The sequence below is a fragment of the Monodelphis domestica genome, chromosome 3 (genome assembly GCF_027887165.1).
Source record: "Monodelphis domestica isolate mMonDom1 chromosome 3, mMonDom1.pri, whole genome shotgun sequence".
NCBI lineage: Eukaryota > Metazoa > Chordata > Mammalia > Didelphimorphia > Didelphidae > Monodelphis > Monodelphis domestica.
Genome location: NC_077229.1, coordinates 259,430,102 through 259,457,545, shown reverse-complemented (window position 1 = coordinate 259,457,545; position 27,444 = coordinate 259,430,102). Strand labels below are relative to the sequence as shown.

The 27,444-nt window shown below is 36.4% G+C and overlaps 2 protein-coding genes across 5 annotated transcripts in view; one reads left to right on the top strand and one right to left on the bottom strand.

Moving 5' to 3' along the window:
- Window positions 1-14,132, bottom strand: part of PPP4R1 (protein phosphatase 4 regulatory subunit 1) — a 111,613-nt gene extending 97,481 nt beyond the window's left edge. For 3 of the 4 annotated variants that reach the window (XR_008917667.1, XM_016431687.2, XM_016431688.2), the window contains exon 1: window positions 13,869-14,131. The gene's annotated coding sequence lies outside the window, so the exon portion shown is untranslated. Of the gene's footprint in view, window positions 1-13,868 lie in introns of all 4 variants that reach the window. The other variant, XM_016431689.2, reaches the window with a different exon arrangement.
- RAB31 (RAB31, member RAS oncogene family) overlaps window positions 1-27,444 on the top strand; it is a 261,556-nt gene that overhangs the window by 15,624 nt on the left and 218,488 nt on the right. The window lies entirely within an intron of this gene.

Genomic DNA, 27,444 nt, shown 5'->3' with positions numbered 1-27,444 from the left:
CATAAAAATTTCACAGCCAAATGAAGAAAAGCAGAAATAATGGATGCATCATAATGCAATAAAATTATGATCAATAAAACTCCATGGAAAGACAAATGAAAAATTAATTGGAAGCTAAATAATCAATTGCTAAAAAAGGCAGATAAAAGAAATTATAGAAACAATAATTTTATTAATGAGAATGACAATGAGGAGGCAACATATCAAAATTTATGGGATACAGCCAAAGCAATACTTAAGGGAACATTTATATACTAAACACTTACATCAATAAAATAGAGAAAATGCAGATCAATGACTTACGTAGGCATACAATTAAAAAAAAAACTAGGAAAAGAACAAATTAGAAATCTTCATTTAAAGACTAAATTGGAAATCCTAAAAATTAGAAAAATTAATAAATTTGAAAGTAAGAGAACCATTGAACTAATTAATAAATAAGATTAGGAGTTGGTTTTATGGGAAAAAAACCATAAAATAGACAGTTGTTAATTTGATTTTTAAAAAAAGAAGAAAATTAAATAATCAGTATAAAAAATAAAAAGGGTGAACTAGCCATCAATGAAAGGAAATTAAAACAATCATAATCATTAGGAGCTTTTTTTGCACAAATATATGCCAATAAATCTAATGGTTTAAGTGAAATGGATGAATATTTTACAAAGATACAAATTGTACAGATTAACAAAAGAGGAAATAGAATCCTTAAATAATACCATATCAGAAAAAGAAATTAAACAGGCCAATAATGAACTCCCTGAGAAAAAATCTCCAGGACCAGAGAGATTACTGAGTGAATCCTATCAAACTTTAATTTTTATTTTATTTTTTAATTTAATTTTATTTTTTTAAAACCCTTACTTTCCGTCTTGGAGTCAATACTATGCATTGGCTCCAAGGCAGAAGATTGGTAAGGGCTAGGCAAAGGGGATCAAGTGACTTGCCCAGGGTCACACAGCTGGGAAGTATCTGAGGCCAGATTTGAACCTAGGACCTCCCATCTCTAGGCCTGGCTCTCAATCCACTGAGCTACCCAGCTGCCCCCAATATCAAACATTTAAAGAACAACTAATCTCCATAAAACATAAACAATTTGAGAAAATAGGCAGAGAAGGAATTCTATCAAATACTTTTTATGAAACCAATATGGTACTATTACTCAAGCCAGGAAGAGCAAAAACAGAGAAAGAAAATTATAGACCAATTTCATTATTTAATATAAGTGCAAAAACTTTAAATGAGAAACTACCAAGGAGACTATAGCAATATACACAAGGATAATGTAAACCTCAAATTTCCTTAGACTTATAAATGTTGGAAATTTCACCATTGGGATATTTCATACTTGGAAAATTTCTTACTGATAGTCTATTGGAATGGGAACTCCATTGGCATGGGAGGTTCCTTCTCTTCCCTTCTTAAGATTACTTTAGGACAGAAACCCTTTGCTGAACAATGGAAAGGACTTTGACCTATGCTTAAGCATAGAACAGGAATTTCTTTGAGTCTTGATTGATTTTAGAATTGATACAATGGAGATACTTGGAATAAATCTCCACCCTATTCAGTCCTAATAGGATTGAGTAAGGGCTGCAGCCTAGATCAAAATTTAATTATTCCAATCTCTACCATACACAAGTTAACAGGATTTAGAAAGGGCTGTAACAAAGGAGTATAGATTTAATCATTTGAAAATATGACCTTCAACAGACATGTGCAAAAGCCAGAAATCTCTGGGCGGTCCTGGGTTAAGGGAGAGCCTCCATTGACAGGGAAATTGATGAAGAGTGATTGGTAGATGTGAGGACTGAGGGGAGGCAACTTGGATGGTGTCCTTAAAGATAGGAGGGTCTGGAGACTGGAGGGAGTTGAGTTTTTGGTTGGGGTGGTTCCTGGGGTCGGAGGAAGCTTGCTCTGGAGGAAGCTGAAGGTGGGGGCCTCTGAGACTGTTTCTCCATTTTGGTCACGTGAGTAATAGGGACTGATCTCTTTTCTTTGCCCCAGCTATCTAAGGGCTTGGGCCTTTTGGCCCAGCCTAAACAGAAGGGGTATTTAAGCCCTATTCCCTTCTCTCCCCTTTCTCTCTCTCTCTCTATCTCTAATTCCTTTCTTGCTCCTATTGTAATTAAACTCCAAAAAAGGCTGACGGCTGACTTGAGTTTTTCATTTAGAAATTACATAGCTGATTCCTGGGCGACCTTAAATTAATATATATCAGTCTTTTAAAGTGATTCCCTTGTAACAATAATTCACTATGACCAGGGGGGATTTATACCAAGAATGCAGGGCTGTTTAACATTAAGAAAACTGTCAGCATAATTGACCATATCAATAACCAAACTAACAAAACACATGATTATCTCACTAGGTGCAGAAAAAGCCTTTGATGAAATACAACACCCATTCCTTTTAAAAACACTAGGAAGTATAGGAATAAATAGATCATTCCTTAAAATGACTAAGTAGTATCTACCTAAAACCCTCAGCAAGTATCTTCTGCATTTGGGAAAAGATGGAAGCCTTCCCAATAAGATCAGACATGAAGCAAAGATACCCATTATCACCACTATTATTTAAAATTGTATTACAAATGCTAGCTTTAGCAATAAGGGGGGAAAAAGAAATTGAAGGAATTAAAGTAGGTAATGAGGAAATTAAACTATCACTCTTTGTAGATGATCTGATGATATACTTAGAGAATCCTAAAGAACCAACTAAAAAATAGTTGAAATAATTAATGATTTTAGTATAGTTGCAGGATACAAAATAAATCCACATAAATCAAAACATTCTATATATTACCAACAAAAAAAGTCTACCAGCAAGGGTTAGAAAGAGAAATTCTATTTAAAATTACTCTAGACAATATAAAATATTTGGGAATCTATCTGCCAAGACAAACACAGGAATTTTATAAACATAATTACAAAATACTTTTCATGCAAATGAAGTCAGATCTAAACAATTGGAAAAATATTAATTGCACTGAGCTAATACAATAACAATGACAATTCTACTTTATTTATTCAGTGCCATACCAGTCAAAATACCAAATAATTATTTTCTAAAACTAGAAAAAATAATAACAAAATTTATCTGGAAGAACAAAAAGTCAAAAATATCAAGAGAACTAATGAAAAAAAATGTGAGGAAGGTGACCTAACACTACCAGATCTCAAACTTACTATAATACATCAATCATCAAAACAAGCTTGTATTGGCTAAGAAATAAAATCGTAGATCAGTGGAATAGATTAAATACACAATATATACGGGTAAATGACCTTAGCAATCTAATGTTTGATAACCCCAAAGATCCCAGCTTTTGGAGTTAGACCTTACTTGTTAACAAAAATTACTGGGAAAATTGGAAATGATATGGCAGAAGCTAGGTATAGACCAATATCTTACACCCTATACCAAGATAAAGTCAAAATGGATATATGATTTAGATATAAAGAGTGATACCATAACTAAATTAGGGGAACATTGAATAGTTTACTTGGCAGATCTTTGGAGAAGGGAAGAAATTATGAACAAGAGAGATAGAAAGTATTTTAAGATGTAATGAATAATTTCAATTATATTAAATGAAAAAGCTTTTGTACAGACAAAACTAATGCAACCAGGAATGCAAACTAGGGAAAAAATGATATAACAAATTTCCCTGATAAAGGTCTAATTTCTCAAATTGATAGAGAATTAAGTTAAATATATAAGAATCCAAGTCATTCCTCAATTGACAAATGGTCAATATGGACGAGCAATTTTTAGATGAAGAGATCAAAACCATAAATAATCAAAAAATGTTTGAAATCCCTCTTGATTAGAGGAATACAAATGAAAACAACTCTGAAGTACCACCTCACACCTATCAGATTGGCCAGTATGGTAGTAAAAGAAAGTGGTAAATATTGGAGGGGATGTGGCAAAATTGGGACCCTAATGCATTGTTGGTGGAGTTGTGAACTGATCCAATGATTCTGGAGGGCACTTTGGAACTATGCCCAAAATTATTCATACCCTTTGATCTGGTAATACCACTACTAAGTCTGTATCCCAAATAGATAATAAAAAAGGGGAAGGGACCTACTTGTACAAAAATATTTATAGCAGTTCTTTTTGTGGTGGCAAAGAATTGGAAATTGAGGGAATGTCTGTCAGTTGGGGAATGGCTGAACAAATTGTGTTACATGTTGGTGATAGAATACTATTGTGCTATATAAGAAATAAGTGAGATGATTTCAGAAAAAAACTGGAAAGGTCTGCAGGAACTGATGCAGAGCAAAATAAGCAGAACTGGGAAAACATTGTACACAATAACAGCAATATCATACAATGATTATCTGTGAAAACTTGTGATACTCTCAGCAATGCAATGATCTGGGACAATCCTGAAAGATGTAACAGAAAAAGCTATCCACTTCTAGAGAAAGAACTGTTGGAATTGTCTTTCACATCAATGTATTTTGGGGTTTTGGTTATGTATGAGTTTGCTTTTACAGCAGTGAGCAATATGGAAGTGTGTTTTATATGAAAATGAAAATAAAATGGAAAATGGAAAAAAAGAAATTAGCAAATCATTTTTCTATTTATGATATAGAAAATCTTCTCAAGATGAACCAGGAGCTCAGGATTGGAAATCAAGAAATCTTGGGTTTTGTTCTAAATCTTTCACCAATTTATTACATGACCTTGGGTCATGTATATTAGGAATTCTTAATATGGGGTATGTGAAGCTGTTTTAAAAATGTATTTTGATACTTGGATTTTAATATAATTGGTTTCCTTTGTAATTCATTATCTATGGCATTGATTGCCAGAGAAAGTCCATTACCCCCAGAATGATAAAGAGCCCTTGGATACATTCTATAATGGTACAATTCACTTGGATGATGATTCTCCTTAGGGAAAAGCTGGTAATAATGAAAACGGTGACTAAATGACAATTTCTTCACCACAGTCCACATCTGATGTCTCTTCACAATGTGGAGATTTCTTGAGGGCTATCCAGTGGAGTGGAAACCAACAAATGCCACCAAATTGAACAAGATGCGAGTACAAATCCACTAAAGAATGACAGGCATTTCAAGTGTATATGGATTAACTGTGGACCAACATAGCAAAGTTCTCACTAGCCTGACCATCACACAACACAAAGTGAAGGGTGCATGCATAGTGATTAAACCGTAGATCCTCCTTTAAGTACTGAATATTAAAGAGCTATTTCTCCAAAAGAAACAAAGTTTTAAAGATCTTTTTTTTTTCTTCCCCAATTGATAAATGGGCAAGGGACATGGATAGGCAGTTCTCAGATAAAGAAATCAAAACTATAAATAAGCACATGAAGAAGTGTTCTAAATCTCTTATAATCAGAGAGATGCAAATCAAAACAACTCACACCTAGCAGATTGACTAACATGACAGCAAAGGAAAGTAATGAATGCTGGAGGGGATGTGGCAAAGTAGGGACATTAATTCATTGCTGGTGGAGCTGTGAATTGATCCAACCATTCTGGAGGGCAATTTGGAACTATGCCCAAAGTACGACAAAAGAATGTCTACCCTTTGATCCAGCCATAGCACTGCTGGGTCTGAACCCCAAAGAGATAATGGACAAAAAGACTTGTACAAAAATATTCATAGCTGCGCTCTTTGTGGTGGCCAAAAACTGGAAAACAAGGGGATGCCCATCAATTGGGGAATGGCTGAGCAAATTGTGGTATATGTTGGTGATGGAATACTATTGTGCTAAAAGGAATAATAAAGTGGAGGAGTTCCATGGAGACTGGAACAACCTCCAGGAAGTGATGCAGAGCGAGAGGAGCAGAACCAGGAGAACATTGTGCACAGAGACTAATACACTGTGGTATAATCGAACGTAATGGACTTCTTCATTAGTGGCGGTGTAATGTCCCTGAACAATCTACAGGGATCTAGGAGAAAAAACACTATCCATAAGCAGAGGACAAACTGTGGGAGTAGAAACACCAAGGAAAAGCAACTGCCTGACTACAGCGGTTGAGGGGACATGACAGAGGAGAGACTCTAAACAAACACTCTAATGCAAATATTAACAACATGGCAATGGGTTCGAATCAAGAACATATGTGATACCCAGTGGAATCACGTGTCAGCTACAGGGGGTGGAGGGGAGGAAAAGAAAATGATCTTTGTTTTTAATGAATAATGCATTGAAATGATCAAATAAAATACTATAAAATTTTTAAAAAATCTTTTTTTTCATTACAAAATATAAAAGACAAATATATCACATAACATTACACTAAAAAGTCCAACATTTTTCTTTTATTTATGAAGTAACTCAGAAGATTACAGTGCAGTCTATATTAAAATGTTAATATTTTATGACACTACTAAGCCATTCTTATGTTATTAGGAAACATTTGTGTTTATATGTCTTTATAAGAAGAATCCAACTTAATGAAAATAACTAAAAGATTCCTGATGTACATTTTTGGCTTACTGTCATGTTTTTGTCCTGAGAGCAGTTCTATAAATAGCATTGGAAAGAGAAAAAAATCAATTCCAAGATCACATTAGTCTAAAAATCATGCAAATAGTTTAATGATTACATAATGCATCCCCAAAGTAAATAATTTACATTTCCATAATTATAATAGGCTCTATTAAAATAAATACCTAAAAGTTAGACCTTTTTCTTTTATGAAAACATGAGTAATAGAACTAGCTAGTTCTGATTATAGAGCTTGCCTCTTAAAGAATTTTACATTTGTCTTTATGGAAATTTAAAATTTGAAATATTCATACAAATTAAAGTGATAATTCAGAACCAATCCCATTATGATGGTTCAAATGAAATTATTTTAATCTATTATATTTCAAGCAAAATTAAGGAATCTATTGGTAGGTTTCCCATGTAGATATGCTGAAAAGATATACTTATTGAATTCCTGGACTTTATTATAAGGCATTTACTTCAATTGGTTCTTATTTTTATCAGTGTTGATATTTTCTCCTTTGGTATACTGCACCTGCTGAACCTATGCAGTTTTTATCCATGTCCCTGGGCAGCCTTGGGGAAGTCACCTAACTTATCTGGTTATATAGTTGGATAACTATATTTTAGTTATTTTCATCTATAAAATGAGAGGGGTAAATTAGTTGACCTCTAGGTTCCTCCAGCTGTAAATCTTATCTCATCAAACTTGAATTAATTCTCCACTGAGGATCTGTATAACATGATATAGGTATTGCTCTACAGTTGTAAGTTTTTTATTTGTTTTTTAATATTCCATGGATGCTAGTACAGGGATGTTCATGTTTGTTTGTTTGTTTGTTTTTAACTCATATGTTTGGCCAACTTCCTTTTGTAATTTTATTTTTTTCTTGAATAACTTTTGCAAAATTTCTTGGGCATGAGTTATGTTCAATTAACAAGGATTTTGCCAGTTAGCTAGGGGGCACAGTGGATAGACTATCAGGCCTGGAATTGGAAGGACCTGGATACAAATCTGACCTCAGACACTTCCAAGCTGTGTGGCCCTGAGAAAATTCCTTTACCTCATTTCCTTAGCCTTGCATTTCTGTCTTAGAGTTGTTCCTAAGACAGAAAGTAAGGGTTTAAAAAACAAACAAGAATCCCAAGTATTGAGATCCACTATATCCTAGACACTACACTAGGCACTGGGGATACAAATAAAATAAATGAAACAACCTTACAAGAAGTTTGGAAGGGCACTGGCAAGCAGTGTCTAGAAAGCAATACAATATTTCTTGGGCACAAAGCATTGTTAATAAACATGTATTTATGAAGTGCCTACTCTGTGTCAGGCACTGTGTTTGGTATTCCTGATATTAAAGGGATATTGAGACTAGAGAATTCCCTTGATGCTTCAAGGGATCTGAGTAGTGGTTTATTTCTCTGAATCTTGTAGAAGAGACTCTTCTTGGCACCATGAAGGAGAGATCTTAGAGGAGAATCTAAGACTGATCCCCTTCTCACTCCTTACCCCCTTGAAAACAGTCAAAAAGCATTATTTAAGGATTTATTGCATCTGTCAAGTTCTGTGCTAAGTATGAGATATAAAGGAAAGCAGACATAGGTCTTGGCCTCAAAGTGTCAGCCTCCTAATAGAGAGATGATGGACTTGAGATATAGAAGGAGACCTACGTTTTTGGATGCAGCCAGTGTCGAACTTTTTTGCTTGACTTTGTATATTTGTTACAAGGGTTTTCTTTTCTTTTTCCTTTCTTGGGGATAGGGAGAAACAAAATAAATATTGTTAATTGAAAAAATGTTGAAAACACTTAAAAAAAAAGAGAAAAAGGGAGTAGGCTCATCTTCTGTAGGCTCACTAAAAGCATTATCTGTTTACAGCAGTAGCAGTAAGAGACAGAACAATAGGAAAAATATGTACCTCATCCTGTTTCCACATGATTTTGATCATCTCTGGTCTCTATATTTTGAGAGTTTTTTTTGTTGTTGTTTTATGTAGCTTAGATTGCATATATATTTGGAATTGAGACATTTATTTAAAATGTAATTCTTAAATTTTTATAGATCAATATTTGCTCTATGATAATTATCTAGTTCTAGTATACTATTGATTGAGTTCTCCAGGATATTTTGAGTGAAATTGTAGAACAAGGATTTATCATCTATTAATCTGTGAAGATGGTAAGCTTCTGATATAGAATTCCATATCTATGTATAATTATATAAAATATATAATTACATAATTATATATAGGTTATATTTTTCTGGATATTTCATAGATGCTAAACTTTTATAGGCCAAAGTGATACTTGATACAATTTCTACCACTGTCTTGAATGATATATGTTGGGGACCTTAAGAAAAATTTGTAGTGATTTCTTTTGTCAATGACATATAAAAATTAGCATCAAAAATCCTTCTGTTTCCACAAGCAAATATATAGGACTCTACCATTTACTTATTGTTTATTTGCTGATGTATTGTTGGTCAAATCGCTCACAAAAAATCTGTGATTCTTTTCTTGGATCTTAATCATTTCATAGTCTCCATCCATATTACTATCATTGTTATGTTTATTTTTATCTTTCACTCACATAAATACTCCTTGAAAGGAGGTGATTGTAAGTAATAGCCCTGTAAAAACTCATGTCCTTACTACATTTGTTTGAATAGATCAAGTTGGAACTGTCTCAATTGCATGCCAAATCTTTGTTTCATCATTATCTTTGCTTCTGAGTTGGGATTTGTGAATCTTAAAAATTCTCAGACCCTACTTCATAAGATTTGGTTAAGACCATTCCCCATTTTAAACAATGAAAGAACTTAGATCAGGAATGTGAGACCTCTACTCCACCCCTACTTAAGCATGCTTTAGGGGAAGAAACTCCTTGTTGAACAATGAAAAATACTTAAACCCATACTTATAGTAAGGCAAAAGTTCTTAAGCTGTGCCTATTTTTAGATTTAATACAAAAGGGTGCTAAGTACCTATAAAGGTCAGGCAACTTGTGAAGTTACAAGGAGTAAAGAGGTGAGAACTTACTCAGATGTTTTTTCAGGTGTGAACTTAATCAAAAGTTCAAGTCTACTCAGGTATGAATTAAGAATGGTCTGTCCTTTGGAAAACATCTCCTGTGATTGGTAGATGTGAGAACTTAGGGGAGGTGACATAGGAGAAAATTCCCTTTAAAAGGAGGTCAAAAAGGAGGTCTTGGGAGATTCAGGTGGGAAAAGCTGAATTGGAGGAGGCAGCTGGTATCTCTCTGAACACTAGAATCTTGCTTGGACAAATCTTGTGGTGAGTGGATAAAAGACTGACTGATCTCTCTCTTAGGGTTTTCAGCCTAGGCTGGCTCATGCTGGCCTAGGCTGGTCTTGCCCTTTTTCTCATTATTTCTTCTCTCTCTCTCTCTCTCTCTCTCTCTCTCTCTCTCTCTCTCTCTCTCTCTCTCTCTATCTCTCTCTCTCTCTCTCTCTTTCATTAATTCCTCATTTTTATTAATTGAAATCTCTATAAAACCCAGCTGACTTGGGTTCATTTAATATTTGGGAATTTCCCCCTGGCGACCACCTTATATTTGATTTAAAACAAGACACTGTCTTGAAACCATATTTTCTGAGGTCACAATTTAAGCCAACCACTCTTTTATCTGTAACAGTTTATGAAACCAACTATTTTAAATATCACAGATTATATTTTATTTTTCCTCTAATAATTCAATGGTAAGATTCCACATAAACTGCTGATTTGGAAATGACTCTTACATTGATAACCAGTCATTTCCTGTCTATTAAGATATAGTCATTTTCATTTTTAGTATAGTCATTTAGTGGTCATTATACCTAGTATCTTCTGATGCCTCTTTTGGTACTTTCAGAAAGTATATACATGTATGAGGTTTTTAAGGAGTCTATAGGATTTTGGCTTCTATTTATTCTACTCTGCTCTATAAGGTAAGATGATGCAGTGTCCAATAGGATGATGCTTTCTTTTTCTCTTATTATGTTGTAGATTTGTAGCTAGCATATACTTTAGAGACTATCTAACTAAACCTATTCATTTTTACAGATGAAGAAATTTAGGCTTAGAAAGCTTAAGCAATTTGTCTTACATCTCCCTAGTACAAGAGGCATGTTTAAACCTTGTTTTTTCTAACTCTTAATCCAATACTTTATCCACTAGGCCACACTGCCTTTAGGGTTGTTTTTTTTTTAATTCAGTCATTTCCTTTACTGGACTCTCCAAAAACAACCCGTCCATTTCTCTTAAATTTCCTTTTGACTTTTGATTTCATTTACAGTGAGAATGTTAATTATTATTGTAATATAGTAATATATTAACCCATAAGATGTTAAACAAGGATTTTAGGATTAGAGTACCATCAATACATTTACATCTTTTTAAAAATCTCTTCTAAAGTCTTCTAAACAAAAACAATTATGATAGCTCTTTAAAAATAAAGAAACCTTACTGTATTATTTAAGGTTCAGGCTTTTTATCAGTTGGGAAATGTATAAACAAAGATGGCATATGAATGAAATAGAAAGTTATCATGCTCCAAGAAATTGTGAAAAGATCCGTTTCAGAGAAAAATGTGAAGATTTGTATGAAATGATGTGGTGAAGTAAATTATTGTTTTTAGATAGTATGAAAACTGTGATTAGCACCCTCTGCCTCCATTTCAGTCATTTTTCTACTATCTCTGCAGAAGAAAAGGAAGATCACATAGGAATGGGGGCCATGTTTTATTTTTCTGTGCTTAACGGGATTGCCATGGCCAATGAATTACTTTCCTAATGGCCAGCTTAATAATAATGAGCCTTTCTGTAACTTAGCTATGCTAGTGCCTAGAACTTTGGTTGGTTTTTGTCCTTCATTCTCAGAGAAGACCAAAATAGCATCACTTTGTTGGGGTCAATAAACAGTGTGTCTACTGACTGAATGATCAGACTAATTCATCCTAGGTAGGTGCTCCCATGGGTTAGGTACAAATAACTGATATGAATATTTGGGATGAAGATGTATCTAAATTTGTTCATCTCACATTTCTTTTGAGCTACCCTAATTCTGATTTGTTCGCAGAACACAGTGCCTTTTTTTCTGCTGGCACACCATGCCAGGCTGTGCTGTACCAATGTCTTCCATGGCTCATAATCAATACCAGAGTTCTTCAGGGAGTCCTTGTATTTGACCTCTGTGTGAGTACTTGCCTTGTGTCAGTTCTCTATAAAATAGTCTTTTAGACAAAATGTATGTTTGGCATTCAAAAAACATGGACAGCCCGTTGGAGTGTGTGGATTGAATGTTTGGTGGGGACCCCAAACCAGATCTGGGAAGTCTCATGTAATAGGGTTCACAGAGTCATATGTCTTAATTTGCCAGCATGGCAGGTGACCTTCCTGACCAAGGCAGTCAAGGAATGTGACACATGAGGACTGAAGGGAAATGCTGGCCAATTAGAAAATCTTAAGGAAAGGGTTTAAACTGAGTGCCAGTGAGTGAAGTGGGCTGGCTCTTTCTCTGCCATTTTTGGAGCTTGTGAAAGGAATGGACTCTTGAAGGCATTCAGTAATTATCTATGTAAGCCATCTCTGGAAAGAGGGACAGCAGGTCATTGGATCCAGCCACCAAATTCAGAAACTACGATATGCAACCTCTGCCAGGAAATTTAAGTTAGAATGTCTCTCTCTCCCCCTTCCTTCCTTCCTTCCTTCCTTCCTTCCTTCCTTCCTTCCTTCCTTCCTTCCTTCCTTCCTTCCTTCCTTCCTTCCTTCCTTCCTTCCTTCCTTCCTTCCTTCCTTCCTTTCTTTCTCATCACTAATAAATACATATAAGTTTAGTATAAAGTCTCCATGATTAATTTTTATTTATAACAAGAGTTGCATATTCTGCCATGGAGTTTGAATTTTTGGCCATTCAGGTTGAGTGTCTTGTACCTTATCTTACCAAGTAATCTTCAAAATCTTTCTAAGAATTCAAATTGAAGCAATCCAATTTGCTGTCATGGTGCTGGTAGACAGTTCAGGTTTCAAAGATATCCAAAATGAGGCCAGTACAACAACTCTGTATACCTTCAATTTGGTAGGCAGCCTCATATCTCTTCTCTCTCACACTTTCCTTCAGTCTCCCAAACAATAAGCTAGCTCTGGCAATGCATGCCTCAAGCTGATCATCTCTGTATATACCTCTGAAGTCTATTGCCAAAGAAAGTAAATTTATCTATATCATTCAGATTGTCTCCATTGCTATAAACTGTGATTTCACATATGAATAGTACACTGCTGGCTGGTAGAGAATTGGAGTTAATTGTCAAGCCAAAATTAGCACAAGAGGCAGAATATCAATCTAGTATTCTGTTGTATCTCAGCCTCAGAGGCTGTGTTCAGCGTACCTCAGAAAGTACAATCCAATCTTAAAGTGTATTTTTTAAAGAGTACACATATTTCTTTCTTTAAAAATGTATTTATATAAATTTCTTAAAGAATATAATTCTTTTTTTTTTAACCCTTACCTTCTGTCTTGGAATCAATACTGTATTAGTTCCAAGGCAGAAGAGTGGTAAGGGCTAGGCAATGGGAGTCAAGTGACTTGTCCAGGGTCACACAGGTGGAAAGTGTCTGAGGTCAGATTTGAATCTAGGACCTCCCATCTCTAGGCCTGGGTCTCAATCCACTGAGCTACCCAGCTGCGCCCAAAGAATATAATTCTTAAGGAATTATAAAGAATATAAATAATACACAAAAAAGAATAGCTGGTATTTATATATCACTTTATGGTTTACAAAGGACTTTACATATATTAACTTAATGATCTCTCACACACACACATACACACACACATATATATATATATATAAAGTTGCCCATCATTTTTCTTTTTTTCAGAAAGTTTTACTGATGTCTTCTGTCTTATACCAGTCATTTCCCCTGACCCAACACTGATCCCTCCCTTGTTAGAAAAAAAAAAGGAAAAAGGAAAAAAAAGAATAAAAATCAACCAACAATATCAGACCATATGTATCTTTCTCATTCAATATACATATTTCTCTCCTCACATTACTGAGAAGAGGAAGATATGTTTTAGCATCTATTTCAGAGGTCAAGATTTGTCCTTTGATTTTAAAAAATGAAAAAAAAAGTGAAAATTATCTGTTGGCCCAGAGGTATATTAGTAATAAGAGATTTCTATAATTTGCACAATGATCCTTAATGGGAAGGAATGCTTACAGAACATTTTCTCATTATGAAGAGATATTCATCTTCGGGGAATTATTTATTTTAAACCATAATAAATTGCTTACAAATAAAAAAATTATTTTTGAGTCTTTAGACCAAAAGGTATAAAACTGTCTTAAATAACAAAGTAATTAAGAATGGAATAACATACCCTCTGTGTCATGTTCACATTTACACAATGCCACAGGTATCTTGGTTGATTTGAACTTTCCAACTTAAGTCTTCTTATCCTTTTTGATATGCCTTTATTTTTTGGCCGTAGTACAACTCCACTGCTTTACAACTTACTACAAGCCTGCTTTCATTCCTATCCAATCATTTTACCAAAAAGTAATTTCAAACCTCATTTTCTATTGTCAAAATGTCAAGTTGTGAGTTTGAAACAATCTTTCTCAGCAACTGATCATTGTTTCTATTTCGTCATTGCCACCTAGTCTTCCTTTCTAGAACTAAATGCCAACATTGTTGGAACTCCATACTTATTGGTGGTTACCTAGGCAATTTCACAATGCTATGTTTTTAGAATGTTAAAAGGCTGGCATTCTTAATACTAGATTCTTCTTTAAAAGTACATTTGCCTCTGCATTTTTGTAACATAAAACAGGTATTCATACAGATAATAATAATAATAACATTTATATAATGCATTAAGGTTTGGAAAGTACTTTAAATGTCATCTTATTTAATAAAAGATTAGGTAATAGACTAGCACAAATAATTCAAAAGATTGGCTAACCCAGAATAACAATTTATGCATAACAGAGTTATTTTTATTTCTAGTATTATTTAATCCATTTCAACAAATAAGGGTGGCAAAGTTGTAAGAAAATTGATCATGGGCTAGAGTGTAAAGAATGCCTAAATAAATGTAGAAGGGCAGAAAGACTATGGACCATAACACATAATATAAGTAGTAATCATTAAAAGAAACATGAAGAAAAGCAATAAATATAAATGGAGACCAAATACCAATATCTTATATCTTCATAGTATAGTAAAGATAATAATAATACTAAGATAATCTACCAAATATTTGGGATACAAACAAAACATCTTTAGACATAGGTAAATCTTCCTTAGAGGAAAATGATTATAATTTAAAGTTGTTGTTGTTTTTTTTTAAGAGTGAACTGCTTTGTAAATACTACATTTAACTTGAGCCCAATCTCCTCAAGGACTAAGAGATAACATAAGGCAGAGTATGCTTCCAGGTATTAGGAAATATGTTTGTACTAGTAGTATTCTTTCTATATCTCCCTAATAAAAAAAAAGCTAATTTATGTTAATTCACAAAATTATATTAAGGTACTAGGCATTAATATAAGGGAGGATATATAAGAATAATGGTTGCATTCCTCTCCATGCCTGCCTTTCCTTTCAGGCTTTCTCTACAATGTCCCAGAAACCTTTTTATCCTAGAAGTTCAAATTTATTCTTTTCTTTTCTTTTTTAGACCCTTACCTTCTGTCTTGTATTTACTCCAAGACAGAGGAGTGGTAAGGGCTAGGCAATGGGGGTTAAGTGACATACCCAGGGTCACACAGCTGGGAAGTGTATGAGGCCAGATTTGAACCTTGGACCTCCTGGCTCTAGGCCTGACTCTCAATCCACTGAGTCACTCAGCTGCTCCCTCAAATTTATCCTGAATTTTATGCATTGAATAAAATACTGTCACCACTGTGGTCTCTATGATTGGCTAGTTCCTCCCAGTATCTCACTTTTAAGGAACATACTGTGAATTTTAGCTTTTCTCCACCCTGATTAGTCTTTAAAATCCTAGCAGCCAGGAATGTATACACTCCTACTTAAGGATTAAGTGTTGAGGAGGATGACCTGACAGACATGTGCCAGCAAGTGACAAATAAGAAACAACTGACAGACCCCCTGGGCTGTGTCCTAAGACAAGCTTAAACTACCATCGGTACATGTGAGACACAGGAAGTGATATAAAGAACAGTCTATATATTTCACATCACTTCCTCTCTCTGCCTTGTGTGGAGTTTTTGGTAGCATCCTTAGCGTGCTTGGTGAGTGGTTTAGGCTGATTCCTTTTTTCCTTTACTTCCTAATATACTATCCTCCTAGGAGGCCTCTCATCTCCGAGGAGGCCTCGTGGCTGGTAGCCGAGCTAGATTGATAAGGCCCCTTGGCCTAGGCCTCTGAACACCTGCCTGGCTCAGCCCAGACTGGAATAGTTTAAATTCTCTTTCTTCTCTCTCTCTTCTTAATGTCTTCCCTCTATTGTAATTAAACCACCATAAAAATCCCAAACTTACTTGAGTATTTTATTGGGATTGAATTAATCCCTGGTGACCTCTAGTATAATATATTCAGTCAATAACCCCTAATTTTTACCCTTGTGATATTGAAATCACTTTAAAAGACTGATATATATTAATTTAAGGTTGCCAAGGAATTCACCTATGTAATTCCTAAATGAAACACTCAAGTCAGCTGCCAACTTTTTTTTATGGTGTTTTAATTACAGACAGGAGGAAGAAAGTATTAGAGGGAGAGAGAGAGAGAGAATGGGGAGAGAAGGAAAGAGGGCTTAAATACCCACTCTGCTCAGGCTGAGCCAAAGCAGGCCCAAGGCCCTGGGTAGCCAAAGCAAGGAAAGAGATCAGTCCCTATCACTCACGTGACCAAACTGGAGAAAACAGTCCGTGGGCTCCTCCAAGCACCAGCCTCCAACTGCCTCTCGCCCTCCTCCCAGGAAGTCACGAGAACTCCTGAGGCTGTCCTCTACCTCACTTCCTGCGTCTCACATGTACCAATGGTGGCTCTAGCTTGACCTAGGATCACCCAGAGGTCTGTCCTTTTTGCACATGTCTGTTGAAGGCCATATTCTCAAATAATTAAATCTTCAGTTTTACTGCAGCCCTTCCTAATCTTGTTACCCTGAGTGGGTGGAGATTGTAGTTTCCAAGACCTGATTCTGTTATTCCCAGTATCTCTATTGTTATTGATCAGGAAACACCTAAATCCTATCTTCTAAAGAATGGTCTGAATAGGGTTGAATAGTTTTGAAATTCACACCCTTAACAATACTCAGGCAGAAAACCAGTGTTTGATAAACCAAAAGATGCTAGCTTTTGGAATAACAATTTACTGTTTAACAAAATTGCTGGGAATAGACCAATATCTCACACCCTATACCAAGATAAGGATAAATGGGTATATGATTTAGATATAAAGAGTGATATCATAACTAAATTAGGGGAATACAGAATTGTTTACCTGGCAGATCTTTGGAGAAGGGAAGAATTTATGCCCAAACAAGAGGTAAGAGAGGATTATAAGATTTTAAGTGAATAATTTTGATAATACTAATTTTGATACTAAATTTGATAATACTAAATTTAAAAGCTTTTGCACAAACAAAACTAATGTAAACAAGATCAGAAGGAAAACAAAGTGGGAGAAAATTTTTCTGATATCTCTCTCTCAAATTTCTCTAATAAAGGCTTAATATCTCAAGTTAATAGAGAAGGAAGTCAAATTTATAAGAATAAAAGTCATGGGGGCAGCTGGGTGACTCAGTGTATTGAAAGCCAGGCCTAGAGATGGAAGGTCCTATCAAATCTGGCCTCAGCTACTTCCTAGCAGTATGACCCTGGGCAAGTCACTTGACTCCCATTGCCTATCCCTTACCACACTTCTGCCTTGCAACCAATATCCAGTATTGATTCCAAGACAGAAGGTAAGGGTTTAAAAAAAAAAAGAATAAAAGTCATTCCCCAATTGACAAATGGTCAAAGGATATGAATAAGAAATTTTTAGTTGAAGAAATCAAAGCTGTCAATAATCAAATGAAAAAATGTTCTAAACCACTCTTGATTAGAGAAATGCAAATTAAAACAGTGCTGAGATACCACTTGACAGCTATCAGATTGGACGATAGGGCAGTAAAGGAAAGTGATAAATATTGGAGGGGATATGCCAAAATTGGGACACTGATGCATTGTTGTGGAGTTGTAAATTGATCCAAACATTTTAGAGGGCAATTTGGAACCATGGCAACAGGGCTATAAAACTGTGTATACCCTTTGATTCAGTAATACCACTACTAGGTCTGTATCCCAAAGAAATAATAAAAAAGGGAAGGGACCTACTTGCATAAAAGTATTTATAGCAGCTCTTTTTGTAAAGTGGCAAAGAACTGGAAATTAAGGAGATGTCCATTGATTGGGGAATGACTGAACAAACTGTACATGTTGGTGATGGAATACTACTGTGCTATAAGAAATGATAAGCAAAATGATTTCAGAAAAAGGCTGGAAAGATCTATAGGAACTGATGAAATAAGCATAACTGGGAGAACATTGTAAACAGTAATAGCAATATGGTATAATGATCAACAATGAAAACTTGACTGCTCTCAGCAATGCAGTGATCTAGGACAGTCCTAAAAGGTTTATGATGGGGAATGGAATGCTATCCACCTCCTGAGAAAGAACTGTTGGAATCCATGGGTGCTTATCAAAGCATACTATCTTTAACATCAGTGAATTTATGGCTTAATTTTGTAGTTTTGGTTATGTATGAGTGTACTCTTACAACAATGATCATTATGAATGTGTATTTTTTCATGATAAAAAAAAAGGAATACTCTTCTTACTCTACCTGGATTTTCTCTATAATGTGCCCACATCTGGCATCTTTATTTTCATCTCCCACCCATCCCATTTCCAGCTTCCTATTGGGTGTTATTTTTCCCCATTGGAATGCAAGCTCCTTGAGGATAAGGAAGCTCAGCACTTAGCACAGTATTTGGTACATAATAAGTACTTAATAAATGTTTGTTGACTTTAATGACTAAAGAAGTTTGTATGAGGTGACACATCAAGCTAAGTCTTTAAAGCAAAACAGATTCTAAGAGGCAGAAGTTAGAAGGGAGAGTATTCTAGGCACAGAAACAAGAAATGGTACATTATGTGAGAGTTTACAGCATGTAGACCAGTAAGGTTAAAACATAAAATGTGTGTATAGCTGAAGAGGTGGGATGTAGGGAGCAATAATGTTTAAAAGAACTGTTTGAAAGGTAGTATGGAACTAAAAAGAGCAATTTATTGCAAACAGTTTATATGTGATCCTAGTGGTAACAAGGAGAAAGACTGGAAGTAAAAGAAAAGGTTAGGACTACAGAAGTAAAATCATCACTATAAAGATGATCATTGAATCTATGAGAACTAACGATATCACCAAGTGAAATAATGTAGATGGAAAAGTGAAGAGGGCCTAAGACAGAACCCTAAGAGACAGATATGGTTAGCCTATAGACCTGGCAGCAAAAGAGACAGAATAAATGGTCAGATAGGCAAAACCAGTATAGAGTATTGAAAGTAGAGAAGAGATTATCAAAGAGAAGAGGATGACTGACAGTGTCAAAAACTGCAGAAAGGCCAAGAATGACAAGAAAGGAGGAGGAAAAAGCTATTAGATTTAGCACTTAAAAGATCATTGGTAAATGGCAAATGCTGGAGAAAGTGTGGGAAAATATGCTAATGTGTTGTTGGTTGAGTTGTCAAAAAGCTATTAACTCTGCATACTCTTTGCCCTAGCAATTTTGCTACTAGGTCTATAAACCCAAAAAGATCAAAGAAAAAGGGAAAGAACCCATAGGTACAAAAATAACTTTTGTAACTCTTTTTGTAGTGGCAAAGAATTGGAGATTAGGCAGATGCCTATGAATTGGGCAGTGACTAAAGGAGCCTTTGAATATGAATAAGATGAAACACTATTGTGCTATAGTAGTAGTCTTTCAGAGACCAAGAATGACTATTGTCTTTGTGCATTTTCATCTATGGTGTACCCTCATATGGCTTAGAAGTCCAAAGGCTGAGGCGCAAAGTTTGTGGCACATGGGGCATGGGACGCCAGTTGTTACGGGAGGTGCGGGTGTGGCCTGGCGTTCACGCGCAGCGGCAAGATGTCGACGTCGTTCATCTTCAAAGGTGGTGGCGGCACGGTTACTGTGGGTTCTCCAGCTGCTTCTGTCAGAGGCAGTGAGTTCTAGTTACTTTGGTGTAATGCCAGCCCACTTCAAGTTTGACTTTAGCTGATCCTTGAATCTTTTCTTTGGTCAGCCTTGTTTCCTGAGTCCAGCTGACAGTTCACCATGTGCTTCCGGTACAGTGTCCATGTCTCGCAACCATACAGGAGCAAGCTGAGGACCACTGCGATATACACTTTGAGCTTTGTCGCAATGCTTACACCTCTGTGTTGGAGGACTTTGGAGCGCAGCCGCCCGAGTGCCTGGCTAGCCTTTTGGATCCTGGCATTGATCTCATGGTCTAGGGACCCGTCGTTGGCGATGGTGCTGCCCAGGTACTTGAAAGTGTTGACATTGGAAAGCTGCATGCCGTCGATTGTGATGCACGGCTGGTTAGGTGGCTTCCCTGGTGCAGGTTGGAACAGCACCTCTGTTTTGCTAAGGCTGATAGTCAGGCCAAACAGTTTTGTTGCAGTAGAGAACCTGTCCACAGTGGTTTGAAGATGATTTTCTTGGTGGGCCATGAGAGCACAGTCATCTGCGAAGAGAGCTTCCAGGATGAGTCTCTCTGTTGTCTTTGTTTTTGTAGTCAGGCGGCGAAGGTCGAATAGTGAGCCATCCAGTCTGTATTTGATGTAGACACCCATGTCTAAATCCATCACAGCATGTTGTAATAGTTGGGTGAAGAATAGGTTGAATAGCACCAGAGCAAGGACACAGCCTTGTTTCACACCATTGGAGATTGTAACAGTTAAAATTTAGGGGAGACTGAGGCAGGTAGAAATTAGTTTCTCTCTGCAAGGAGTATTATATTTTTTATGAGGTTTATTAAAGATTAAGGATTAAAGAAAATACAGGATAAGAAAACATGTGTCTAGGGGGCAGCTGGGTAGCACAGTGGATTGAGAACCAGTCCTAGAGACGGGAGGTCCTAGGTTCAAATCTGGCTTCAGCCACTTCCCAGCTGTGTGACCCTGGGCAAGTCACTTGACCCCCATTGCCTAGCCCTTACCACTCTTCTGCCTTGGAGCCAATACACAGTATTGACTCCAAGACGGAAGGTAAGGGTTTAAAAAAAAAAAAAGAAAACATGTATCTAGGCCTCTGGCCTAGACACCTCATCTACATTATGAAAAGAGCCACCTCTGCTCCAAAACGGAAGTCCAAAAGGCCCTCAGTAGGTGGAGAATTCCTTTAAGTAATCATTTGTGTTCTCGCCCAGGGGAGAATTCAGTGTGATTACAAAGCACTCTGGGGAAGTGGACCAAAGGATTCTGGGGATTGGAGTCCTGAATTCGAGTCTATTTTTACAAGATATAAGAAATGATTAAAGAACTAGATTGAGAGTGGAAACACCTAGGAAAAGCAACTGCCTGAATACAGAGGTTGAGGGGACATGACAGAGGAGAGACTCTAAATGAACACTCTAATGCAAATACTATCAACAAAGCAACGGGTTCAAATCAAGAAAACATCTAATGCCCAGTGGACTTACGCGTCGGCTATGGGGGGTAGGGGGGAGGAAAAGAAAATGATCTATGTCTTTAACGAATAATGCTTGGAAATGATCAAATAAAATATATTTTTAAAAAAAATATTTTTTTAAAAAGAAAAAAAAAAGAACTAGATTGAGAAAAACCTGGGAATGCCTTGAATGACGTGATACAAGTGAAATGAACAGAACCAGGAGAACAATTTATACAATAATAGCAATATTATAAAGGTAATCAACTTTAAAGACTCAGTAACTGATTAATACAATGACCAATCACAATTTCATATTCATGATGAACTATACCATCCATCTCAGATAGAGAGCTGATAGACTTAGATGAAGGTTGAAGTATATTTTCTTCTGTTTCTTTTTTTTTTAAGACACAGCTAATATGGGCATGACTACATTACATATTTGTAATGGGTTTTGTTTTTCTTGCCTTCTTAAGAGGAGGGAGAGGGAAGAGGAAGGTAATTCAGAACTAAAAATAAAATTGAACTAAAAAAAGAGAGACATCATTGGCAACTTTGGAGGGAGCAGTTCAGATAGAATTATGAGGTTAGAAACTAGATTGCAGAAAGTTAAGAAGAGAGAGGAAAAAAGGAAGTAGAGGCATCAATTACATATGGCCTCTTCAAGGAGTTTAGACACAAAATGGAAGTGATACATGGGACAATGGCTAACTGGGATGGATGGATCAAGCATAATTTTTTTGAGGATGTGGCCACATGGGCTTTTTTTTTTTTTGTTGGTGGTGGCAATAGGGAAGCCACCAATAGAAAAGAAAAGATTAAAGAGAGGAGACTCCTGGAGTTGCCAGAGAAAAACTACCGGAATTTTCATTGGGTGACTGTTATCAGCTGAGTGAACCTCAAATGAGAAGTATACTGAGTGTTGGTGATAATGAACTTCAAAACAAGAAGTATTCCAACTCTCCCACCTCAATCAAGGACTTAGGGGGAAATATCGAAAAGTACAAGTGCTGGAAATGGTGACCAGGGAGGCTGTGCCAACAGGAGGAAGCCAAGAAGATAGAAGGAGTAGAAAAGGAAAATATTTATTATAAAAGCAATTTTGTTATCTTTGGAGCAAGCATTCCTGATAAAGGTTCACTAGCTTTGAGAGTGGGAAGTTTGGAGGGATGGAGGGATATAAATAAGGAAATGTATAAGGGAGACATAGAATGGGGCTTAAAAAATGACAACCAGGAGTTTAGAAACATTGGGATGGGGAGAATATGACTTGATGGGAGTTAATTACTGACAAATGGGTGCAGGTGGGTTACCAACATCACTAGAGGGTTGGCCTCCTGATGAAGTCCTTAGGGTGTTAGGCAACTCAGACAGGGGACTAGAGGGGGAGTTCATGGAATGGAGTTTCTCCCCTTTGGGGGCAGGCCAGGTTAGGAGATAGGCAGAGAGATCAGGAAGCAATGGCATCTCTGTCCCCTACAGGCAGGACGAGACCAGGAAAGAGCCAGTTTTCTTTTGATCACTAGAAAATGGAGAGAGAGATGTTGAGATGATGAGATATAGGAGAAAGGAGTCTTTATTGTTTTTTTTTTTTAAGCAGGAGCTTTAGAGGGCATATTGGAATGGGAGGACAGAGGAGCATATGGACTATGAATGGGACATGTCTGAGATAGATTAGAATATTTGGCACATATTTGCAGGAAAGAGCTTTTTGTTTCAATAGATATATCAACTGAATAGGGATATAGAGAGAAAGAGGTGGGAATTTGCCAGTCATAGAATGGAAAGCCAGTTGATGGGAATGACCACTTCCCATAGTCTTTTTTTTTTTAAACCCTTACCTTCTGTTTTAGAATTAATACTGTGTATTAGTTCCAAGGCAGAAGAGTGGTGAGAGCTAGACAATGGGAGTTAAGTGACTTGCCCAGGGTCACTTGGGAAGTGTCTGAGGCCAGGTTTGAACCCAGGACCTCCTGTCTCTGGGCCTGGCACTCAATCCACTGAGCCACTGAACCACTCAGCTGTCCCTCCCATAGTCTTCTGATAACAAAGCATAGTTTCAATTCACAGGAAGCTTCCACAAATTGTTACTTGATTGGAAACCTAGAGGTGACAATCCTATACATGCCCCTCAATACCAGGAGCAGAAACACTCCAACCCCACCCCCTACCCCCCATCCCTGGGAGAGACAATTAATTTTGTTTTGGAGGTTATCTTTGGAAATAACTGCCCTATTTATCAACCATACTCTATAGCAAGATCCTTCTTTACTTCCTTCCTTCCTTCCTTCCTTCCTTCCTTCCTTCCTTCCTTCCTTCCTTCCTTCCTTCCTTCCTCCCTCCCTCCCTCCCTCCCTCCCTCTCTCTCTCTCTCTCTCTCTCTCTCTCTCTCTCTCTCTCTCTCTCTCTCTCTCTCTTTCTTTCTTTCTTTCTTTCTTTCTTTCTTTCTTTCTTTTTTCTCAGAACAGTGATAGAGGCTAGGCAGTGGAGTTCTGTCTATCTGCCCAGTCATTTACTTGTGGTTTCAGACTCTTTACAACCCCATTTGGAGATTTCAGGGCAAAAATACTAAAATGATTGTCATTTCCTTATCCAGCTCATTTTACATATGAGGATACTGAGTTAATAGTTATGTGACTTGCCCAGCATCATACACCTAGTGAGTGTCTAAGGCCCTGTTTGAACTCAGGAAAACAAATCTCTCTGATTCCAGGTCCAGTACTCTATCCACCAAGGAGTCCTAGAATCATATGTGATTTAGCAGATACCATTATAGAGAAGCCATAAAGGAATGGAGAACTTGGAATATGATATTCCAGCAAAGGACGTAGGCTTATAGCCAAAAATAATTTATACCACTGTCCTCCAGGAAAAAAAAAAAGAATAACTTACCAAGCAAACTTAATATAATGCAAGATGGAGAAAAATGAGCTTTTAAAGAAATGTAGAACTTCAAGTATTTCTGATGAAAAGATCAGATCTGCAGAGAAACAAATTAAAACATAGGAGTTAAAAGAAACATTAAAAACAGTAAACAGGATCAACAATTAAAAGATACCAAGGAATTAAAAGCTCATTTTAAGATATAAGGAGAAGATACATAGATCCATTTCAAACTACATCTTGGTGGGAGATAAAGAGAGTCTAATTAGATAAGCTTAAGAGTGGTTTTGTTATGTCTTAATCTTAAGAACAGAAAGAGAGAGGAAGAAGAATATACTGGAGAGAAAGGAGAGGAAATTCATATATTCAGAGTGTACAATGGATATCTATATACACAAAGAAGAGGTGCTGGGCTATAGCTGATGAGTGGTCGGTCAAAAAAGGAAAGAATACAGGGAGAGAGAATTGGATACAGGAATACATTTTATTCAACAGACAGTTAGGAGGGGAAAGAATTAGAGGAAAACAGAATAAGAGAGGCATAATCCTAAGTAAAATAAACCATAACTAAAGAGGTACAAAAGTATTTATAGCTCTTTTTGAGATAGCAAAGAATGGAATTCACGTATTCACGTAGAAAGGCTAAAAAACGTATGGCATAAAAATATAATGGAATATTATTGTTTCCTTATATAAAAAATGAGCTAGAGAAGGAAATGGCAACCCATTTTGGTATCTTTGCCCAGAAATCCCCAAATGGGGTTATGAAGAGTCTGATACCACTAGAAAATGACTGAACAACAATATTTTGGGGGCATAACAAATTTAGGAAGTTCCCCCCCCCATTTTGGAGTTTCTTTCAGGGGATTACTGGGACATTCATCCTATTTATACTTTGCCTTCTGATTCTAAGAGATCCTGGGCAATTTTAATATTTCTTGAAATAAAATATTTAAGCTCTTGTTTTGATTGTGGCACTTAGTCCAATGTAATATATCATATTTTTAGTTCTTCATTCTTCAATCTATTTTCTGGGTCAGTTGTTTTTGCTATGAGATGCTTTACATTTTCATCTATTTTTGGTCTTTTAGCTTTGCTTTAATATTTCTTGTCTCACAGAGTAATTGGTTTTTATTTGATCCATTCTAATTTTCTGAGAGTTTGTTGCTTGGGCAAAGTTTTGTCCCTCTAGTGCCAAGCTATTCTCTAATTCTTTTATAATTTTTCTTCAAGTGCTCTCATTTAATTTATTTAAAAATTTTTATAAAATAAAACAAAAAAAACCCTTGCTTCTTATGTTCTAGAATTCTAATCAAATTTGTATCCAAGCTATATTTTCCTTTGAGGCTTTATTGTAGATGTTTTAGTCATTCTCTTCTTATGGGTTTGTCTTCATCATCCTTGTTATTATAATAGCTGTTTATGGTGGCATTCTTTTTTGTTTGCTTATTCTTCTACTTCCCTGCCTGATTCTGGACTTCATATTACAGCTGAGTTCTGCACACTTCTGAGGGGGAATGTCTGGGCTATTCTGATGCTTTCTTGGGCTATTGAGTCTTGTACTATTCCACAGCTCAGACTGGAAACCTTCAAACTTTCAGTGCTCTCAAAATACTCTGATCCAGGACAAAGTCTAATCGCTGTGTTCCCCACAACCCTAACCCTATCTCAGTTTGAACTCTGTAAGTTTCTTAGATTTGAGTCTAAGCACCAGGCTTGTGGCCTTGCCTCATTTGTAGTTTCAGTAGACTGCTGATGGACTCTGTTGGTGAGTGACAGAACTATAAGCTTCCTTTTGGTCTGGGATTTCTGCCATGGTTATTCTTCTGGAGCCTTTTGACTGTACTGGATCTATAACTGAGACCCTACTCTGTTTCTGGCATCTGAGTTAAAGAGCTGCTGCTTACTTTGGAATTTACAGCTTATTCAGTACACAGACTAGGGCCCATAAGTACACCTCTAGGTGCAGGTCCCCTGCATAGTTTGCTAAGGATTTATGAACTCAAATTGTGTAGTGAGTGCCAGATATGCTAGTCTGCACTTCATCTAAACTCTTTTGTGCTGCATTTGGGACCTCTTCCCTAGGCAAATCTATTTACCTTTATGCATCCCAGGCAACTCCTTATACTTACCTATTGAGTTATAAACCATTGTTCTCAGGGAAGAATTTCAAATTCTAATGAAATAAAAAATTTAATTCCTGATTATATTCCAGAGCTGCTGGTCCAAAGGCCTGGAGTATCCTCTTCCACTAAAGGGGACTCAGATGTGCATTCACAGAGATAAGAGTTCATTTATAGTGGAACCTGGCCTTTACAGAGCCAAAACAGATTTAAAATTTTTTCTTCTCTGGTCCATTACATACTTAACCCAGAATATACCTTTTGGGACAGTCATTTAAACAGTCTTCACTTTGACTTTGTGAAAATTAAATTTAACTTTCCCCTGATTATGAAAATGAAATTAATTAACTCTCTTGATTGTGAAAATTAAATTAATTCTCCTGCCCATTTTTTAGATTTAATCATCTAAAGTGCAGACATGCTACTTAAAAGTTGACTGGGGAGATCTGCCCATTTTTAGATTTAATCACCAAAGGTGTAAATACCCTATTCACACCTGAGTGGGGGAGATCTGTGACCTATGTGTGCAATAGTGGGTGATGAATCAGAATTAAACTGGCTGCTTCTGGGCAGTCCTAAAGCAAAGCTTCAACTGTGATTGATAGATATAAAATTAGAGTAAGGCACAGGATAATGACACAAAAGAAAGTGTCTTTAAAAGGGAATTACAACTTCCTGTGGAGAGAGAATCATCTGAGATCTTCAGACTGAAGAAGAATCTGCTGACTGTACCTGAGACCCTATTCCTGATGAAGCTGTTCTTAAATCTCTCCCTTTGGACTGACACATGGTGAGTAAAAAGACTGACTCCTTTCCTGGATATTTTCTGAAGAAACTAGACTTAGGAGAGACCTACCTCTTGAGAGAGTTTTCCCCAGGTCCTCAGCTTTGCTGAGGCCAGCTAAAACTAACTCTCCCTGCCTGGGTTGAGCCAGGGGCCAGGAGTAAATTACTTAGTGCTTAAGCTAGATATCTTACCCTATCCTCTCTCTGATTTTCTAACTTCACTCTTTCAATATTTTGTAAATAAATTGTAAATAAATCTCTTTGGAATTAATATAAATTTCTGGTGACCCTATTTTAAATATAACCCAGTTCAACCTTTTTATGTAAATAAACCCCCTTTTCCCCTTAAAACTTATGTTTAGGGTCACCCCCAAAATATTAATAGAGTACCCAATATAAAGAGTATATCATTGATGCAGCTAGTGGATAGTTCAGTGGATAGAGAGCCAGGCCTGGGTTCAAATATAGCCTTA